The sequence below is a fragment of the Dermacentor andersoni genome, chromosome 10 (genome assembly GCF_023375885.2).
Source record: "Dermacentor andersoni chromosome 10, qqDerAnde1_hic_scaffold, whole genome shotgun sequence".
Classification (NCBI taxonomy): Eukaryota; Metazoa; Arthropoda; class Arachnida; order Ixodida; family Ixodidae; genus Dermacentor; species Dermacentor andersoni.
The window spans coordinates 23,564,762-23,587,481 of NC_092823.1; the positions used below are offsets into that span (position 1 = coordinate 23,564,762).

Here is a 22,720-nt window from a genome sequence, read left to right on the forward strand (position 1 = left end):
GTGACAAGGAGTAGCCGGTGCCACCATAATGGCTCGAACCTCTCCTAATATTCATTTCAATAAAAAAAATGGACCCTGCAACTTCAACTTGACGAGGTTGCAGCTGGAAAATTAATCATTTCGATGTAATACATGTTACATACATTACACAAATAAACTTGAAACAATGTAAGTGATACTACCCACAGCTTCCAATTTACGGAGGCTCAATGCCGGCTTCTCGAGGGCATTGCCGTCTTTCAGGAACCGCCGACAAGGACCCTCTGTGATGCTCCTTGTCACGGAACTCTTCTGGAGAACACTCTGGCCGAAAGAAAGGACGGGGCGACAGGTGTGCCCATACAGATGCACATTTAATACAACCCACGCGACACGAACAGCAGCACACAAACCTAACAAAACTAACACACAAGATACAAAGACTATCAGTACACACGACCCAGTAACACTACACTAGCGTTCTACTGATAGTGGTTAGCGTTCGTGCTCACGTCTGGTTCGACGCGGATGAGGTGTGGTGTGGGTCTCGTAGCCGACGTCGGAGTGGCGTTCGACGTTCTAGGGCTGGCGTCGCTGGCAGCGTCGTCGGCTGCGTCGTACACGCTCCCGGTCCAAGCGCCCGTGGAGGTGTGGCCGATGATGTTGGCGCTGGGGCACCACCCGGAAGAGTGGCAACAGCGGTAGAGACACCCCTGGCCGTGGCAGATGGTGGCGTCCTCCGTGGACTCCCCGAAACGGGCTCAGGAACGGCAGGATGTCTGCGGTGCAAAGCCGTAGAACACAAGCACGCCGGAGCAGTAGCCGGCGTCGCTCTCTTCCGGTCGAACCGTCCCTGACCCGCCGAGTCTCCGCTGCTTTCTTCTTCCCCCTCGCGTCTCGCCCTTCCTCGCTCTTTTATAGCTTTCTTGTTAGTCCACGTAATCCTTCTCTTCGTCTTCTTCTCTTCTCCACCAATCATCGCTTTCCATCTCACACTACTTTCATTCCCTACCCCCTGTGCAGCGCGGTTGAGGTGTCCTCTGCTGAGAGACAGTTACTGCGCTGCACTTTACCCCAACCTTTCCTCCCCATCATCTAGAATCTCCTCTCTCACCGGATACTTCTCAACCAATCATCTCTTGTCACATCACTGAGAACTTCTTCTTCACCTTCTTTCGTCTTCGATTAATCCACGTCATTCTTAACGCCCTCCTCGTCGTCTTCTTGAAACCTTTCTTCGTCTACCATTTTATTTTATCTTCCCTCTTATATGTGACAAGGGCCCCCTCTCTGAAGAGTCTTTCCCTGAAAAACTGCTCACGTCGTCGTCCTCTTCAAGCCATCCAGCCAGCCGACTATATTCTGTGGCAATTCTGGCCCCAGAACACCACACAACACAACGCAGATGACCAGCACACACCAAAAGCACACCACTAACACATCCCTGCCATTGTCCATACGGTGTCCTAAACATGTTAATGTCCACAACCAAACTGCGTTTTCAGAACAATGCAATTGTCCACACGGTGTCCTTAATAAACATGTTAATGTGCACAACACACTCCTTTGTATAATCACGTAACAACCACAACACCACCAACAACACGATACATCCCCGAGATACAAAGCACAGCAGCAACAACAAGATACATCCCAGAGATACCTAGAGCTGTTCAGGTGGCTCTACTCATGAAGTCCGCTCCAACGTTATCCCTGCCTTGAACATATTCCACCTGAATTGATTATTCTTGCAAGGCCAAACTGGATTTACTGCACTCCTTACTCCGCTTCTCTTTGCTATGCTTTTCTTTGCTTCCGTGCTTATCCTTGTTTTTCTCCTTGCTTTGTTCCTTTTCATTACTTTGCTTATCCTTGTTGTCTTTCTCCTTGCTGCTCTTTTCGTTGCTGTGCCTCTTGGAGCCCCGCTTCTTGCTCGCCTTCTCCTTACTGCCTTTGTCCGCCTTCTTCCTTCCTTTGCCCACCTTCTCCATGCTGGACTTTGCCTTGCCAGGCTTCTCCTTGCTTCTGGATCTCGATCTGCCTTCCTTAGAGGAGCCTTTCTTGGCCTTCTTCGACTTGCACTTGCCTCCCCCTTTCTCTTTGGTGCTCTTGCTGCTCTTGCTGCTTTTGCTGCTTAGCAAGGGACAGAAACCCTTCTTTTTCTTCTTCTCTTTACTATCCTTGCCTTTGCTTTTCTTGTCTTTGCTCTTACTCTTCTTGTCTTTGGACTTGTCTTTGCTCTTGCTCTTCTTCTCTTTGGACTTGTCTTTGCTCTTGCTCTTCTTGTCTTTGGACTTCTTCTCCTTACCCACTTTCTTTCTTTCCAAACGCTGTGTTGCTCTGCCTGTCGCTTGAGCTCTTGTCTCCACTGCCGATGAGAAACTGACTGCCCCACCACACACCTTAGCTGTTGTGGGCCTTTCCTTTTTTGGGTTTTCTTCAACGTCGAGCATCCTCCACTCAGGATCGAGGTCCTCAACACTTCTTGCACCCGTAATGTTTCCCACGTTGAGATCGTAGATGGGTTGCTCTACGCATTTTGCCACTACCTGTCCAGTATAATATCGTGTGGACACTAGAATCCTGGCTTCAGGAAGGTACCCTACTCTGCTATCTGCGAGAGTGAGGGCCGACGTTACCCCTGTAAGCTCCTCGTCCTTCACCAGGCTTCTCCTATCCAAAGCTGTTAGGAGAAGCTGTGTTGGCTCTGCTGTCTCTAAGCACCAATACAGGACGGTCCCCTATTTGCCGAACCACCACCGGCAGTGCTATTTTGTCTTGGGTGCTCCATTCACCACCTCATTTCCCAGCGGCGTTTGCTCTCCTTTCAGATGTGGAACTTCAGGTGGTGTGACAAGCTCTGCCCGAGAGTCGAAAACGAATGCAGATTGGTCATGCCCCAGAGCTATCCGCTCGAATCGTTGCAGATACGCGTCCACATCATCTCTTTTGTCATCAAAAGCAGCCATTGACTTTCTTGGACAAACCCTGGCCGGTTTAGGAGATTCGGTACCCGCTAAGAAACGCTGATCATCGCCCGTGATCCCCTCATAGCCTCCTGCGATATGCGCCTGTTTCCACAAAAGGAACTGCTTCTCACGTTCTATCCTTCTTTTCTCCTGCTCTTCTGCCTCGCGAGCTCTTCTAGCCTTTCGCTCTTCTGCCTGGCGAGCGTCTGCGCGTGCTTGCGCGCTTTCCTCTCTCTGCCTTTTTGCTTCTTCTTTCTTCTCGTCCCAGAGACGCATCGCCTCTTCCTTGCTTAGCCCTAGCTTGAGCGCAAGTTCTAGCGTTTTTGCCAAATCCATACTTTCTGCCGTCGACAGATCGGAAAGGTCCGGGAAAAAGCAAAAAGAAACACGGAAATGAATCCTGGCAGGCTCGCCACTTGTCTTTGTCACGGATCTCCTCCGGAGAACACTATGGCCGAAAGAATGGACGGGGCGACAGGTGTGCCCACACAGATTCACATTTAATACAACCCACGCGACACGAACAGCAGCACACAAACCTAACAAAACTAACACACAACATACAAAGACTATCAGTACACACGACCCAGTAACACTACACTAGCGTTCTACTGATAGTAGTTGGCGTTCGTGCTCACGTCTGGTTCGACGCGGATGAGGTGTGGTGTGGGTCCCGTAGCCGACGTCGGAGTGGCGTTCGACGTTCTAGGGCTGGCGATGCTGGCAGCCTTGTCGGCTGCGTCGTACACGCTCCCGGTCCAAGCACCCGTGGAGGTGTGGCCGATGATGTTGGCGCTGGGGCACCACCCGGAAGAGTGGCAACAGCGGTAGAGACACCCCTGGCCGTAGCAGGTGGTGGCGTCCTCCGTGGATTCCCCGGAACGGGCTCAGGAACGGCAGGATGTCTCCGGTGCAAAGCCGTAGAACACGAGCACGCCGGAGCAGTAGCCGGCGTCGCTCTCTTCCGGTCGAACCGTCCCTGACCCGCCGAGTCTCCTCTGCTTTCTTCTTCCCCTCGTGTCTCGCCCTTCCTCGCCCTTTTATAGCCTTCTTGTGAAACCAGCTAATCCTTCTCTTCGTCTTCTTCTCTTCTCCACCAGTCATCGCTTTCCATCTCACCGGATACTTCTCAACCAATCATCTCTTGTCACATCACTGAGAAGTTCTTCTTCATCTTCTTTCGTCTTCGGTTAATCCACGTCATTCCTAACGCCCTCCTCGTCGTCTTCTTGAAACCTTTCTTCGTCTACCATTTTATTTTATCTTCCCTCTTATATGTGACACTCCTATCTTGAATGCCTGGACTCCCCACACCAGTTTCGCCAGTTCCTTGCAGAACAGGGAGTCCCGGCCATAGCACTGGAGCAGGTCCAATTCCTCCTTGTTAATGTATACATTTCCTAGGTTTACCTCCAGTAAAAGAGGGCAGAGACATATTAAGACTGCTTACAAGCGGGATCGTGAAACCCTTTAGTGACCTAGATCGCTACAATGCGACCTGCGCAAAATGGCACATGTACTAGACACACCTTAAAAAGAATGACAACCGATTTTTACGCACCTAGTTCTTTATGGCGTAACGCAAAGCTCACCCTCGGTAGTGTTTACATCTGCAGCAGTTACTTCCAAAAGCACATGTATATTTAGCAAGCAGAATGTTTAGATCTGAGCAGCCTCTAAAAAATGAGACCCTCCTCCAGCAACGCTGTGAAGTGAGAGCGATGTATACAGCCCGCCTCGTAAACTGTTAAAGCCACCCATCGTGCTTCTTTCACAGGAGTTAGTGTAACTGTGATTAACCACCTACATTTTGACCTTTTCTGCCACGTTTAAATATAAAAAGCTGATACAATAAGCTCACGTTGTTGCACAGGCATTTCTTATATTTGTAGCGCATCTTTATCCAAGTATGCGCTCACGTCATGGCTGGCTACCCCTGTCGTCGTTCTGTCGACAGATAAGCCAACTCATTGAAAACGAAAGCGAAAGCAGCACCCTTTCTCTGCTCACTGCGAACGAAGGCTTACCTGCGCATTGTAAGTCAGTAAATTCTTATAAAAATAAAAAGTAAACGGCACTTTAATACTTCTATTAAGACCAGTGCACTAGTAGGTCACATGGTAGACTCCTATGCAGCAGGTTCTTGCCGCGTGAAGCGCCAAATTTCATTTTTTCGTGACATTTGGTGATGAAGTAAAATATAAATCCATGTTTAATGGGAAAAGCATGGTTCGTTTTAGCTGCTATGACACGAAATAGTTCCACCAGCGGGGTTATCTTATGTTCTCAGCGGTTCTCTGTCCATTTAAGACAGTTAGAACCAAATAGCAGCTGTGGCATCACGGAAGTGTCCTTGTTTTACACCCCAGGTTGTATTCCCACCCAGTCCGCCAAACATTCTTAGTAAAGAAGGTAATTTGCTTTGTTACCGGAACCTACCTGATAAAACTGATATCAAGCATTTCTGACGCTTTTTATTGTTTGTGCAATGGACCATTGGTTTTATGTCTCTAAGTGCTGGCAGCAAAAAGAAGTATGTCTAACTGTGCGATAAATGTAACCAGAAAGAGCAGGTACGTACGGTGGCATTAGTGTAGAGCCTGTACACAAAATATATGGCTGCCCTCTATTTGAAAATATTCTTTAAAGACACTGTAGAAGCAATACATAAGCAGGTTCAGTGAGGCCAAGTCGACACTTTTAGTTTTGTGAAGTGCAGGAAGTGGTACAGCTTGTACGACATGGTGTTGTAGCGCAAAAACTGGAAAAAGCAAGATTCTAAAGGACGGATAGAAGGGAAAGAAAGACAGCACTACAATCCCAACAGTATATTAGACACAAAGATTGCTAAATATATACCGTGCACACTCTCGACATCAGGGGCAGCAATGAGCAAGTGACAGGTCATCTTGCTCGCGTCCAACCCAACAATTTCTTGTCGCATCTTATAACAAAACAGGTGTTTGACTAACACATGCTTCACCACTGATAAATACATGGCATGCCTCTAGCATTTCCCAAGCAGTTTTATCTCTACTCCTCCTTAGGATTCTCACCTCAGACAAACATGGCTTACACCAGCACGATCTGCACTCCGCAGAGAGATGGGTGTTCATATCTATTTTTGAAGCGTTTGCGTGTTCCCTCATTCGTTCGTTCACACAACGACCACTTTGTCCGATGTAGGTTTTCCCCTAACTTAGCTGTCTGGGGCTAACCACAGCAGTGGAACATTTTTCCACGTAGCGCCTTGCGTGTTTTAATTCGTACGTTTGCACTGCACATCCCATGATTCGTGGGCACAGGCGACATAGTTTGTTCGGGGCGGAAAACACAACGGGTACCCCATACCTGTTCACCAGCTTCTTGAGGTTGTGGCTCACCCTCTGGTAATAAGGTACCACCTGAGCCTTTCTTCAGGAATCCTGCTCACCTACCTCACTCCCCTAGGGATAATTGCTACCTTTGAGTAGCAAGGTTTCTACCACCTAGGTAATAACTGAACGAGGAAATGTGGCGTACTAGGCAGGAGTAGGAATAAAAACGCGCGGTAACTGCTAGAGGCATATCACATTCATATCAGCAGTCAAGCATGTGTTAGTCATACATCTGTTTCATTATAAGATGCGGAAATGAAATTTTTGGGTTTTACGCAAACAAGATGACCTGTCCCTCGCTGTTTGCTGCCCCTGATGTCGAGAGCATGCGCGGTATATATGCAGCAAGGGTTGTGCCTAATAAACCGTTTTGAGTGTACCACCGTCTTTCTTTCCCTTCTTTCTGTGCTTTAGAATGATTCTTTTTCCAGTTTGTTGCGCGACAACACCATGTCATTCGGCAAACACCAACTCGCCCAAGAGAAAGTTATTGTGCGGTACAGATAGAGCTAGCCAAGCAGAATGAGAGTGCTTCTAGTATCCGCCTCCGATCACCCTCCGAGCACTTAGTGATAGCCAAAATACAGGTTGTATCTATGCAACTCTTGGCTTGTGCGATGAGGCTGTCATTACATAAACCATAAAGGCCGTACATATTAGCATGCTTTATGAAAAGCCGCAGTAGTACTATGCTGACTGGAAGTGACATAAATGGTAAGAATGTTCTATCTCAAAACATTTCAAGTTTATGCACACTGACTAACGAGTAACTGAGAAAGTTCGTGCATATTCATGTTTAACTTTTGAGTGCGACACAACACGGGACAGAAGAAAGGCCACAGGGCACAAAATCTGTCGATTCCACATTTATTTTGCTGGAAGGGTTAAAGAAAATATATACACTGCATGTGCGCTTGTACTGCACAGTTCTTTCAGAAAGAAAGCACAAGCTGCAATGCAAATGTACGAAATCATAAGAGTACTTGCACAACAAATATAATAAACCACAGAGTGACTGCTATTCCATGTCATTTAGAGCGTATTGCTATTTGTCATGCAATCATAATGAGCGCAGACTGACACGTCCTATTCTTTATGTGGTATTCCTCGCTGTTTTTGTTGGTCAATTGGTTGCTGTAGGTGAACAAAACAGAAGAACAATCTAAATCTGATGCGCAGCACCAGTAATGTCAATGAATTGTCGAGTGGGACAAGCATACCTGTCCCTTGAGTGAATTACGGTGTTCTCCTTGGTGCATGTTGAGGCACCAGCCAGTCTGTGCCATGTACATCTGACCAAATATACAGATGATGAAAAGATTATAATGCACTACTCCTGACGGACATACGACAAATATGGTGCCATCTTTAACTAAGCAAGCAATTGAAAAATGCGAGCAGCCAAGCGAGGTTTGTTTGGTTAAAGACACCACCAACTTTGTCTGGTGTATGTGAGAGGCAGCGTACTGTGTTCCTTTCACATGTCAATCTACACAGCGCAGACTGGCCATAACTAAATGTGCCAAATATGTGCCAAAGAAATCACCATGTTTCACTCAAAAGACCAGTACGCTCGTCCAACTTGGCCGTGCATTGCCGCGATAGGGCTTCAGGCTAGATTAAGATCGTGCATTTGTTAGCACCCACGGTGAAAAATTGACGAGAGCAATCAGTGAGGCATACCACACAAGACAGGTGTGCGTCAGCCTTCATATATATATATATATATATATATATATATATATATATATATATATATATATATATATATATATATATATATATAAATATATATATATGCAAGTGACTCATTTGGGGACAAAGGCCGGTGAACGGCGCCTCGTGAAACCCTGGGATTAGGGCAAAATACTTTTTTTTAGCAAATTCTATAATGCTTTAATAACACACTTTAACGGAGCGCAGCGACGCGCTTGTGAATTTGCAGATCCAACGGTAAGGTCGGAACTGCAACCCGAAGTCGACTGTCAACTCCTTAGGCGCACTTTTGTTTCCAGTAGTGTTCTAAGTACATGAAAACGTCTGTATATTACGTGCACATGCAGAGGCGCACGACCTTAAATGTCGACAGAGTTAAGGTTGTTGACAATACGCCTCTCCTGTCGCCGCTCCGATCGCTGTCATTTTCACGCAGCGGCAAAAGTGCCAAACGCGACCTCCCAAGGGCAGTAGCAGGGACCTTCCAAGGGTAAGAGGAGTGATCTGCCCTCCTAAATTAACCTGAAGGTGGGGTTGCCATTGTGATCTCCAGTAGACATACAGTACTAAATGCACAGCTGGCGAGGCTCCGCTATGCGATGCCTACCTCCGAACGTCGCAGCACAGTAACTGCAGGTTCTCCGATTAGTCTTGTGCGACTTACTAGACTGTTTCGATGCTCGTGCGGGTGCCTCGGAGCCGACTGTATCTTCGGTTTCTTCCGCTCGGCTAAATTTGACAGAGGCGATTTTTACCCCTGAGATTGCATCACCGACCGAGCACGCTAAGCGCCCACCTATTTCTGGGAGGAATGAGTAAGCGAGATGCGGCCTGCCATCTCATCGGGTGCAATGCCAGTGACAGAAAATCCTTGAAGTCTGGATACTTGCTGTCTCAAGTTGATTCACTCTGGTCTGCTTGGCTACAGCCCATTAGTCTTCCTGCCACGGAGACGCGGAAAAACGTACACGTTTGCGTTAGGCACTTCACACGTGATGCCTTCCGTTACGATCCGGAACTTCTACAAAGCACGGACGCGGATTCGACACGTTCGCATTTGAAGGCAAATGCACTGCCGACGTAGTTTATGCTTGACTGACAGGTCAGTGGAAAATTCATATTTCTCATGCCTTACGCCCACAAACTTGTAGCAATATGATTGTACACGTCAATCAGCCGCACGGGAAAATACGCAATAATTTTTCAGATCTCACTAGTCGGTCACAACAATTGATATATGGACACTGCAACAGACATTCGGGTACTTCAGAGATGTTGTGTAACGTATCCGTGATCCCAATAAAATGAATTAAATTAAGCCCACTTCAGTTATGACCATTCTGAGTATTTTTTAGCATCATAAAGCTTTGATGAGTCAGACGTCGAAATTGTGCCTCAGTTCAGACATTCCGAGATGCAGCACTACTTGAATGATAGTTGCATTGTTCGATGTGCTAATAAATTATAATAAGCTAGTTAAGTTGCGGCAGATGTTACAACAAAGTGACACAGGTTGGTGCTTTATGCAAACCAGCATAGTAGCACCTCGCCCTTCCCCCCAAAGTTAAATTGGCCTTCCAGGTTGGATTTTTCTGAAACACATTCTTTACGCTTTGTGAAGCAAGATTGTACAACAGTACTTTATCTCGTGAGATAGTTTGAATACAATTGGCTATGAAAACAGGTTACTGTTGGTTTTTCCATAAAGTACATGTGCTTTTGAACTGTTTCGATATGTGGCATAATGCAATGAATTATATGGTTATTACAAAATTGTATTAATGCACCAATCTACCAGTACAACTGTCATGTGTCATATCGTAAAAGTAGTCTCTAAAAGGTAACACAACTATAGAGGTGGAATTCCATTTATCACAGCCAGGTGATTTGAAGCGTATGGTGCGATTAAAAAACACTGGGTAGTTGCGAGGGGACTACACCTGAGAGTTCTAGCCTATTTGCATAAAAGGTATTCAGTATTCATAAATTAATCTATGGTTACTTAAAGGTATATTGATTAGTACTAGCAGTGGTCTTCCATGTTACAAGGACACATTTTCACAGCGCAACGATCCGCTGCACGGAGAACCTATCGCCAGATCCCCAGTGCAGCTGCATCTTCGATCCACAGGAGGAAAGCTCACAGGAAGTGAGTTAGAGGCGCGAATTAACTTTAGGACAAGTACAACTGATCACTTGATCCACAGGCTTAGCAGGCCATTGGATCCAGCGAATTGCGTCCAACAGGAGCTGGTCTGCAAGTTTCCTGTGAAGTAAGATTATTGCCCTCACTTTACTAAGCTCCAATGTAAATCGTTATGTGCTGTGCTTGAAGCAAATACCGTTTTATGGGTTCAGATTTGCAGGTGCTGCTCCCCTCCTTTAGTATGCACTGTAGCAACTCAGTGTGGTCTTGATTCTAGGAGTGTTGCTACTGAGACCTTAAACAAGGGGGTGTTAAAAATGATGTTGGTAAGCTTACACCAGTTGCTATACATGGACACTTCTGATGCAGGGCATCCCCACTCTAAGTGAATGTGGGAAAAGTAACTTCTGCCAGGTTTATTGTCGCAGAACGTTCAGCCGTCCTAACATAGCGTACTCAAGGTGACAAGCCTAACATCCGCATTCTCCCGGTCGGGATCCCATCTCTCTCTTCCTCTTCTACGATGTGCCGCTCGAGCACGATTTCCAATATCCTCCGCGGCTAAGAATGTCACTTGCACAGTTCCGGAGGACAAAGAAGTTGAACAGGTCTCGTGAGCTCTGTGTTGTCTCGTAGTCGGACTTTGCATGCTCTGACGTACCTATCGCTCCCCTTAAAGATTATAACTACTTTACCTAATTTCCAAAACGTAATGAGTACTTTGTTATCAATAATAACGACAAGGTTATCATTCTTTAAACAGTTGTCGAGCTTGTGTGACCTGCTTTGCGCGCTTCTGAGCGTCAAGATTTATTCTTTATAGCGGCGCTACCAAAAGTCGTTTTGTTTTTGTTGTCTAACTCTCAAGGTGCTCGGTATATCTGTGCGACCTCCCGAGTTCTGGTTAACTTGCGCTTGTGGAAAGGCCGTGAGACGTCTACCTGACAAAAACTGTGAAGTAGCTAGTACTTCCGCTTCGGTAGAATCATCAGAAATGTATGTGAGTGGTCTCGAATTTATCACCGCCTTGATCTCTGTTAGTAAAGTGTGGAGCTGTTCCAAGCTGAAGCATCCTTTTCCTAGTGTTTTCATGAGACAGTTCTTAACTGTTCGAATCATCATCATCATCATTGTCATCATCAGCCAGGTTACGCCCACTGCAGGGCAAAGGCTTCTCCCATACTTCTCCAACTACACCGGTTATGTATTAATTCTGCCCATGTTGTCCCTGCAAACTTCTTAATCACATCCGCCCACACAGCTTTCGACCGCCCCCTGCTACGCTTCCCTACCCTTGGAATCCCGTCCGTAACCCTTAATGACCATCGGTTATCTTCATTCCTCATTACATGTCCTGCCTATGCCCATTTCTTTTTCTTGATTTCAACTAAGACGTCATTAACTCGCGTTTGTTCCCTCACCCAATCTGCTCTTTTCTTATCCTTTAAGGTTACACCCATCGCTCTTCTTTCCATAGCTCGTTGCGTCGTCATCAATTTAGGTACCTCCTGTTCGAATCATTCTTTCGCAAATGGCTCCCCACAATGAAGCGCACTCAGTATTGAATTATGATGTTACTAGATGCACAAATGTTCTTTACCTGGAGGTCACGTACAAGTCCATTTGTCAGCCTAAGTCCGCGACTGGCTGCCTTAAACGTTAAAGCACTGTCCCAATAAATTACACATGGCAGACCACGGCACGAAAAAAATTGATGGAAAGCCAATAAAAAGAAATTCACAGTGATGTCCCTGGAAATTTCCAAGTGAGCAGCTCGCACTACAGCACAGGAAAATACTACAATGAATGCTTTCACTGAGCCGTTTTCCTTCACGAACAATAGACCAGCGAAGTCGACGCCAAGCACTTCAAATGAATGAGATCTCGGTACTCGGTCGATTGGAAGCGGGGCTTTAGGAGCTAAAGCCGCCTTAAGACGAAACCTCGCCCAAACCACGCACTGGGCAAGCACCTTGTCAACGCACTGGTGAGCGCGCACTATCCAAAACTTCTCACACAACTCGGCGACTGTTACACCGACACCACTGTCAAGAAGGCGTTTATGTTCGCTGTCGACGATGAGGTTCGTACAGCGATGATCTGCGGGTAGGAGTACAGGACATTTTATGTTGTCCGAAGCAGCTACGTTGGGAAGGCGAGTCTTGATCCTGATAATGCCCTTGGCATCCATGAACGGGTGAACGGCTGAAGGTCTCGTATGGTCGACGTCTTGTCGAGAGCTTTGTCCGTTGTTAGTGCAGCAATCTCATTTCCAAAGATTTGCACTTGTAAAATAAATACCTGAGCCACGTATCTTCACTATCTCCTGAGCGGAAAGTGGACCTTCTCTTCTAGTATTAGAAGGTGCTTAGAAATTGTGAATGAACCTCCTCACGCAAGTAGTGATTCCAAGGACCGTCTACCAGCGACTATATTCGGTAACATCTAATATAGGCTCAGGAGTCCTACTCTGGGCCATGAGAAACACTTCTTCTGGTGGCTTTCATTCATCGAGTAACACCTCAGGTGAGTTCTCGCGTCTATCTTCTTGTTTCGGTATGGCGTATCCACCATACCAATAGCTTCCATTTCAAAGGATCGTTGCAAGGGGAAGGTAAGCTCTTCATTCTCGTATGAAGGTGATCGCCAGACGAATGCGTAGCTTGTTGTACGATACAGAGTGATTGTTGAAAAATACGACCCTTGATGTAGTTCATTGCTGCGGGAGAATCGCTCAGTTTGGTGTGACAGGCTGGGTCAAGAGTGGCCAGGGCGATGGCCACTTCCTCCGCCGTCTCGGCATTTTGGATAATTATGCTAGAAGCATGTGGGAGCAGGCCACCTGCTGTGGTAACCGCCGCAAAGCGCCGCTCATTTTGGTACTCAGCTGCGTCGACGAAGATGACGCCCGCGGTTTTGGCATAAACTTTGATGAGGGAGGTAGCTCGTGTCTTCCTGCGTTCTTTGTTGCGGTCTGAGCGCAGGTTTCTGGGAATAGGTTTGGCGTGTATTCATTGCTGAATATCGCGTGGTATTGTATGTTTGCATGTTGGCGGTGGGAGGTGAAATCAAGCTTGGTTAGAATGCTGCGGCACGTTTCCTTTAGGGTAAGCCGCTGCAGTTCGAATCGACATTGCGCTTCGATTAACTCGTCTAGCGTGCTGTGGATACCTAATTGTAGTAGAAGTTCCGTGCTGGCGTGGGTGTGTAGTCCTAAGGCCTGCTTATGGGCTACTCTGATGATGATGTCCACTTTAGTCCTTTCAGTTTTGTACCAGTTGAGAAAGGGAGCAATGTAAGTAATGTGACAGATGATAAAAGATTGGACAAGGCAGATGAGGCTTTCTTCCTTCATAACCCTTCGTCGTTTCGTCACTCGTTTCAGCAGTCTGGATGTATTAACGGTCTGTCGAAGGATCTTGGAGATAGCCGTATAGTTAGCTCCGTTGGCTTTTATGGTCATAGCCAGAACGCGGATGCTAGGGACCATGGGTATGAGTCTGCCATCCTTCAAGTGGAGTTCGATTTCCTTGTATTGGCGTTTATGCGTGGAGCCCCGTGGAGGGCGTCCACGGAGGGTTGGGCGGTATAGGAGAAGCTCTGACTTTTTAGGTGAACAGCGGAGCCCCATGCCTTGAAGATAACTTCCTACGACGTCAATGGCGTCTTGTAGGGCAACTTCGATTTGGCCCTCACTGCCCTTTGCAGCCCAAATTGTAATGTCGTCGGCGTATGTGGTGTGTTTAATGCCGTCGAGCTTTGGTAGATCTTGTGCTAATCTGAGCATAACCAGATTAAACAGTATTGGGGAAATGACAGAGCCTTGCGGTGTGCCCGTGCTGCCGAGAGAGAGTTCCTCCGATCGAACGTCTCCAACCGACAGGAAGGACTTCCGATTGGGTAGACACTATCTTACGTAGTTGTGTGTTCTCCCCGGTTGAGCAAGGAGATACGTTACAGGATGGTGGAGTGCCTGATGTTATTGAAGGCGAGCTCGAGGTCGAGGGCCAAGATCGCCTTCGTGTGACGGGATTTGCGGTCTAGGATTTGATGCTGAAGTTGCAGCATAGTGTCTTGGGTACAAAGATGCTGTCTCAAGCCAATAATCGAGGAGGGGTAAAGAGATGTGTCTTCGAGACGAGTGTTTACACGGGTTAGGAGTGCGTGCTCCATGACCTTGCCTACACATGAAGTGAGCGAGATGGGCCGCGTATTGGCGAGGCTAGGAAGGCTTATCGGGATTGGGGATGAGAATTACTTTGGCCGTTTTCCATGTCGGAGGAATGGATCCTGGGCGCCAGAAGTTATTGATGTATTCAGTTAGTTGTTGCACCGAGTGGTCATCTAGTTTTTTATCAAACTGTATTATTATATTTGCTGACCGCATGACCGTGATTCTATGTCGGTAATTGGAGTGTCCGTTGTTGCTTTTACACGGCGTTTACGGAACGCATTCGAGTCCGTCGAACTCCCTTGTTCTCGTAACGGCTGTTAGGTGTGGGAGAGTAATTTCGATGATAGACTGATCACTCCCGAGGTCGTGTTGGGTGTTGCGCCAATGAGCGTTGTCTGCGTTTTTGGTGAAAGTGAGGTCTGGTGTCGCGTCTCGTTCAGTGGAAGTGCCGAGGCTATAGCCCAGTAATGAGTGTAAGCCGGAGATAATGGAATTCTTGCCATAAGTTACGACCTGCTGGAGAGCTGTGTCTGTAACCCCATCCTGGGTGCAGGAGATTGAAGCCGCCTCCGATAATAAGGGGGCTCCTGACTGCGATGTTCAGGGCGTTTTTGAAGAGGGTTAGAAATGGGTATTGCGTTGAAATGGAGTATTGTAGATATGCAGGATAAAGATTCCTTCCTTTCGTTTTCTTTGCGGGATAAGCTCAATAAAGAGGTGTTCAATGCGCCGATCGTGTTCGATTGCGGTAATTCTTTTTCGAACGAGTGCGAAAACTCCGTGTGGAGCGTTGTTCGGGGTGAAAGTTGATATCCGGGAAGGTTGGCCAGAGTGTGATACGTTTCATGGAGTAAGATTACGTCGGGTTTACATGAAGTAGTACGGAGGTGTTGACGGAGAACGGTTTGTTCGTGGAGGTAGCCTCGGCAGTTCCACCGCCAGAACGTTGTGTCAGTGTTAGTGTCGGCCATGATGAAGGATAGGGGATGCCACAGGTGGCAGGGTCGCGGTGACGATTCCTGTTGTGCCCATGGCTACGGCTTGAGAGGTGGAAGCGGTTTGTGTGAAAAGGGTTTGAATATTAGCTACCAGGGCAGTGACTCTGCGCGTAAGAGCGATTTGAGAATTGTGTAAAGTTTCTATTATGCTTTGGATAGTTACGAGCATGTCCTTGACTTGAGAGCGTACTTGGCCCTGAGCTCCTTCTTGGAGGGCTCGCTTTTTTAGGGCTGGTCTTGCGAGTTATTCGGGTTGGCTGTTGCTAGCGGGTTCTGGGATGTTGGGTGTGGGTTGAGTTTTGGGTTGTTTGAGGCTGTGGACCTCCTGCGTAGTCTTTTGGATTAAGTCACGCATAATTGCATTTTCTTCAGATGTTCGATATCTTTAGGCAGTAGGGGGGAGGGGATTTTACGTGACCCTCTCGCAAGACCTTCGTCAGGGCCTTTGCGAAGCTGACCTTTTCTGAGGTATATCTGGCTCCAGGATCTGAGGTATATCTGGCTCCGACGTGGATCTTGAGCTGGAACGGCCCGTCCTCGGTCTAGAGAGGGAGCGGGACCGGGACCGGTGCTTGTTCTCCATTGACGGGAAATCATTTGATAGATGGGCTGATTGTTGTGCTGCTGGGCGTTCTCCAAGGCGTCTTCGTATAAGGTACGGCGTTTTGTATCTGGCCGTACAAGCTTTGTCCGCTGTGGGTTGGGATCCACCACACAACGTGCACTTGGGTGTACAGTGATGATCTTGATCTGGGTTGCGAGCTCCGCAGCCCCGGCAGGTCTTGTTATTAGGGAATGGGCAAACGTTCATGCGGTGCCCGAGCCGGCCGCAGTGGTAAGAGATATCGATCTGCTTGCGGTACAGCGAGCATGGGATTAGTGTTGCGCCATACCGAACCATGTATGGTACGTCAGGTTCGTCGAAGGCAATGACAATGGTCGTGGTCGAACCGATTTGCTTGGCGCCTGGGGCTAGAGGATTACAATCATTTATAATGCTGTTAGCGTCCACTTGTCTAGCGCTATCGGTGAGAGGGATGGCTCTAATGACTCCTTTGGTAATATTATCTCGCGCGGCTTCATACGCGCTGACCTCGTGCGTCACCCCTTTCGATCGGATGGACTTAATTCTTACATACTGGTCGGTATTTTTCGGGCTGGGCGTGCTGGTCACCATGATGTTTTGCTGGTTGTTCGAGCAGATTGTGTCGTTTTGACTGTCTTCTGAGCTAAGTTGCGTTGCTTAAAGAATAGTTGCACTCACGGTAGGGCTGCCGACCTTGGAAATATTGAGTGCTTCTTTGGGTCTGATGATGATCTTGATTTCATTTGCTGGTAGTGGGAGCATGCGCCCGGCCGTGAGAACCTGAGTCCGAACTGGCTGCCTAACTACATTCCGAACTACAGCGAGAACGAAAGTCTTGCGTCTTGGTTCTTTTTCTTGGGATAATTCTCGCCACATTTCTCGTCGGGGCGATGGGCGGTACACCGACAGGAATGGGCGGTACACAAGCCCATCTCGGCGGTGAACTTTTCTGAGGAAATATCTTTGCCACATACGTGGACATCCATGCTTCGCGGATTCGGCCAGAGGCTTGTGCGTCGTAGCAGAGCTGGCACGGGCACGGGCGGGAATGGGCCAGGCAGACTAGTAGGCCGAGCACCTGGGAGCCCGAGCACCTGGCGACAGCGTTGTCGTAATGCAAAAGTGGTCGCAGTCCCAGAAAAATAAATGCCCCACCTGATAACGTGGTCGCTAACAGTCCTGGTGGTCTCACGGTTCGAATGGTAGAAAATTCGGGCTGGTGTTCAAAGAAAATCGCGGCGAAAACATTTCAAGAAGACAGATCTGATGTGAGCACGTCCTTACACCACGGCGATCGCAGCGCCTCCCCTCTTAATTATAAGGTAACTTTTTTTCTTCGTGGCATCATATAAAATTCATTGAAAACTTGACCTTCGCTCAATAATCTCAAGCTGGGTCTTGTTTTCTATTTAAAGGCAGTCTTCCCTTATCGATATTTTTCCCTAATCGCCTACTCACGCTTCAATCGCTGTTCCCATATAAACCCTTGCTGGTGTCAGTGACAATTGTTTCTGGGCCGTTTTTCGCCGAACGTTTCGCGAGCACTTCGAATCAGCGTTGCTGAGAGTTGAAGCTTTCAACAGATTTGATTTTTTTGTTGTAAATAATACGTTTTGTTTTTGGCTCCTAAGTGTTTCACTGTCACCGGCAACAGCAAAACGAAAAATAAAACAAGAACAGCCTCAAAGAATGATCGTGGCCAACTTACCAGAGCACCTGGCTGCCGTGCTCGACATCAGAGGTTGGATTCCCACATCGGTCACACATAATTTTATTTTACTTGAAGCCAGGCGCGACAGGAAAGTGCATACCCATCGCAAAGTGCCGACAATGACCCAAACACTGATTCGCACTATTATGAGATGCGTTTGACCCGTAGATCACATTTTGGGCGATCGACTACCGAGATCGCCGCATTGCCTGTGCTCCAGTCTTAGTTGCCGTTCTGGGTACTATCAAGTACTATTTTTCGTGACTTAAAGGTCTGCAATGTGCCAGTATGTTCGATTTCCACTTCGCGTCATTTTCAATAGTTTTAACACATTATTGAGTAAATCATTTCGATTGTACGGTTTAGGTAGAACAAAATTGCCAATGTGCGTTAAGTGTAAAATATAGTGTCTACTAAAATAATTGTTTGTCTTTTATTAATTTGACGAATAAATGGGCGCTTCGTGTGAATTTTCGCCGTCCGCTTCGCAGTGAGTTTCCGTATGACATTATATAAATACTTATATAAATGACGGTATGACGAGAGTTGGATGGACGCATTGGAATGGCGACGATACAAAAACGACGACAGCATCATGACAACGCTATGACAAGGGTGTGAGGACAATGCGATGACGAGTGCATGAAGACGATGGCACGACAAAGGCACGACGACAGTTGGGCGTCGAAGCTGGAGTTACGGCGTCAGAAGGACCACGATGGCATTGCGATGACGGTAGGGCAACGGATGCAATACGGGAGCGTATGACTGCGAAAGTATCACGACGACCCGATGACAACGATGTCATGGGGATGGTATGAGGACAATGTGATGACGAATGCATAACGACCAAGGAACGGATGGACCACGGCATGACGAGAGTTGGATGCCGAAGTCGGGGTGAAGGTGTTAGAGGGACCATGATGGCTTCACTAAGAAGGTACGGCAATGGAGGCACGACAACGACGCAATGACGATATGTCGAGCGCTCTATGACGACGGTGGCATAACGAGGGTATCAGGACAATGAGATGAATATGAATGTAGGATGCCGATGACGATGTTGTATGATGTTGTATGACGGTGACTTCGTGACCACGACGAAATAAAAAAATCGGATGACATATCAGGCAAGACGATGCAACGACCGCCAAGGCATCATGACCACTTATCTAGTGGGCCAAGCTATAAGACAACGTAGACTATTGGGTTGGCGTAGAAAATGTGACCCCGAGGGTATGACGACAGTCAGATGAAGCTGGAACGAGGACGATTGAAGGATCAAGAAGGCATGACGACCATGAGCACGTACCTAGTGGTAGACAACTTGTGTCACTGGGTCGGCGTAAGTAGATAGATAGATAGATAGATAGATAGATAGATAGATAGATAGATAGATAGATAGATAGATAGATAGATAGATAGATAGATAGATAGATAGATAGATAGATAGATGGATGGATGGATGGATGGATGGATGGATGGATGGATGGATAGATAGATAGATAGATAGATAGATAGATAGATAGATAGATAGATAGATAGATAGATAGATAGATAGATAGATAGATAGATAGATAGATAGATAGATAGATAGATAGATAGATAGATAGATAGATAGATAGATAGATAGATAGATAGATAGATAGATAGATAGATAGATAGATAGATAGATAGATAGATAGATAGATAGATAGATAGATAGATAGATAGATAGATAGATAGATAGATAGATAGATAGATAGATAGATAGATAGATAGATAGATAGATAGATAGATAGATAGATAGATAGATAGATAGATAGATAGATAGATAGATAGATAGATAGATAGATAGATAGATAGATAGATAGATAGATAGATAGATAGATACGCGCGTCGGCAGTCTGACGCGAGACAGACAGGTATTGCGCTCTGCGATGAAGTGTTAAGACAAAACTATTCGGAGCATACAGCAGAGGTAAATTCGCGAATCAATATCTTCCATAAACAAAAACTATATTCAGAATGAGATATTGACGGAAATCTAACCACAGAAAGCAGGCCTTTCTAATGCGCTTTTTGTTTTATAACTACGACGGGTACCACCGTACAAAATATTGGACAACAGTGGGCCAAACTAAAATTTTTGTATGCTTCGTATGTCGAAAATTCACGCCTAAATATTTTAATGTAAGGTAGAGTTGTGGACAATTCGAAAAAAGATCACAGCAAACAAATAAATAGTAGTTTTGCAAGGAAAACTTGTCGATTTGGTGGATGTTTGTGAAGATTCGACACTTTTAAGGCTATTTTTTTCCCTAAGTGGCCAATTAGTACCTTAACGAATATAAGGCGAATACCTTTATGTTGTGTAGACGAACTTGAGGATGGCTACGAGCTGAAAATATTTCGATACTGTTTTAACGCGACAGCGTTAAGGAGCTCGTGGGGCAGAAAAGCCGGTGTCGTCGGCGTCTGCGGCGTAGGCCGCGAGCGATAAATCCCAGAAGGCACTTCATAAATAAAAAAACATTTTACAAGATGGGCTGGTGGGAATCGAACCAGGGTCTCCGGAGTGTGAGACGGAGACGCTACCACTCAGCGTCTCCATCCATCCACGAGTTCGTTCCTTCAAAACAGGACAAAATCACATCTAGTGAATGCGGTGTTGTCTTAGAAACGTGCCGTAGAAAGTTATACAGCGGTGTATACCGGTAATCATAACTATGTAACTTACAGAAGTCGCAGTTTCACGAGTAGCGAAGTACGTATCCGCTAAATTTCTTCTACGCTCTGCGCCACGCAGGGCCATCTTGCGGCAAACACAGAAGACCCCCTGCTCGCAATATACGGCGCTGCCCCGACACGTCGCGCGCCACTCGCCCCATGACCGCGTCCGCCTTAATGGCGCGTGGGGGCCCGGCTATCTCTGCCGATCGCGACGGGATGCGATAACGCTATCGCGTTCCACTCTTGAAGGCGAAGCTTAAGCGTCCTCCAATTTTTTTTCGCCACCATGCTTTGCGTGTTGCAGAAAAATATCAAAGCACGTCACGATGGAAGAAAATTTTAGAGCGCAGCTTTTAGGCACCCGTTTCTGCGGCGAGCGAGGTGTCAGCATAACCGAGCGAACCATCGCAGCAGAGGAAAGAGCGACCGTAGAGCGCAGCGCGGGGCGAAAAATGTTGTGAGAGGGACGAGAGTGCGAAGTTGAAAGCGGAGGAGGGCACAGCGGAAGCATGAGGAGGAAAGCGGGTGAGAGTACGGCGACAGCGAGAGAAGAAAAGCGTATTGTCGTAAAAGAGGTGCACAGCGGTGACGACGGCTACGAGCTGGCGCCAGAGTAGTGCGCGTCTTCGACGTCTGTCGGCGAAGGCTGCTGCAAATCCCGCCCACCGGTCACTCAAGCGCTGCTTGGGTGATCAGCGAGGCAGTCACGCCACACTACACTCCGTTTGCAACATGCCGCACGACACGGATTGACCGCGAAAGCCAATATAACGTGAAATAAGAACGTGTATAGAGCTGGGCTCAGATCTCGCATTACGGGGTATCGCGATCGCCGGTGAATTCATTTACAGCCAAGGTCTCTCTACCTAGGATCCCGGGACTTTTCTGTGTCCGTCACGTCGACAGAAAGTCCAGTGCGCCGATGCCAGCTGCTGTACAGGGCGAGGAGGAATGGGTAATGAACCTGTAAGGCAGATGCGTAAAGCGAACATGCAGCAAAGCTTTCGTTTCAGTACGAAACGCCCAAGTGAAAACAGTCGTCAAACCGCATGATTTGTTCAGAGGCGTGCGTCCTTCCGCGTTGAGCAACGTGCGCTGCCGCCAAACCCTCGCCGGTGATCGTTGTCGGATACTTTAATGTAAACCGGAAACGGGAAACAACGCAGTGGTTCAGCCGCTTGCTGGAAGACCTTGGCCTCAGACACTTCAACGATCCCATTCTACTCACTGTCGTACACGCGTCATGGATCCATTTACCTCTGGACAAAGACATTTCTCGCATAAGAACGGAAATCATATTTGTGTATCATAAGGACCACAAAGTGGTTTTTGCAGTAATTTTAAACTAATAAATAAAGTAGAGATCTTGTAAACTGCATGGAAACGTGTGTTTGTGTCATATGTCACTATGAAGAGCAATTTGCGTAATGGCCGAAGATCATGGGAGGATTGTTTTTTTTTTTTTTCACGTTGCCCTATATTAGGCGTAACATATCTACAGATTCGCTGTACAGCCACCCTCATAGGAGTGGATTGGCGGAGCTTTTTTTTCCGTGTGATAAAATTGGTGAAAGCAGTTTTAGGACTAGTGGAGTTGGCCGAATTTTCCGAGCAATATCTGAGATGGTCTAAAGACATGTCTGGGACACTTAACCTAGAATTACTCCAATCTCTATGAACAAACATTGCGGGGTGTAAAGTGCGATAATCGTGATCGCCTTATGAGGCACTTAGTGGAGGCGGAATGCGGAAGAATTTGGACCAGTGGGGTCACATTAACGTACAAACAATGCAGGGTACACGGACGCGTCGCATTTCACCCCCATTAAAATTCGGCAGCCGTAGCCCAGATTGAACCCGCTACCGCGGGCTCAGCAGCCCAATGCCGCAGCCACTGGACTAACGCGGGGGCAAGAGGCATTGGAAATCGGCTTTTGCATTCGAATAGAGCGAGGCTACACGAATAACGATGCTACACACTTCGGCACCGCGCAGTGTGTTCGCCAAGCACACTCGAGGACGAGTGCACTATGCTGTAATTGTCCCTAAGCGTTCCCGTGCAGAAGCCTGCGAATGACACTAGCGGCTAAATGCACTCGATCAAAGTGCACTCAAGCTTGCCCGTATGACCCGTGTGGCAGGGGCATGAGTGATTGGAGGCGTGCTTGAAGCTGTTGTTTAAATTACATAGATTTGCCCAGTTTATTCCTACGTGTCTGGCGCCAAGGAAACAGGCGAGCGGGAATGTTTCCTCACGCAGCCGTCCTGCGCAATTGGACACACACGGTGATCAAGCTCAATTGGCCTTCCTGACATCGATGTGTACGTGCGATTGGGCGTAATGGTAGTGCC

The 22,720-nt window shown here is 47.2% G+C and overlaps 1 long non-coding RNA gene across 1 annotated transcript in view; it reads left to right on the forward strand.

Moving 5' to 3' along the window:
• LOC129381955 (uncharacterized) overlaps positions 1-22,720 on the forward strand; it is a 79,265-nt gene that overhangs the window by 19,726 nt on the left and 36,819 nt on the right. The window lies entirely within an intron of this gene.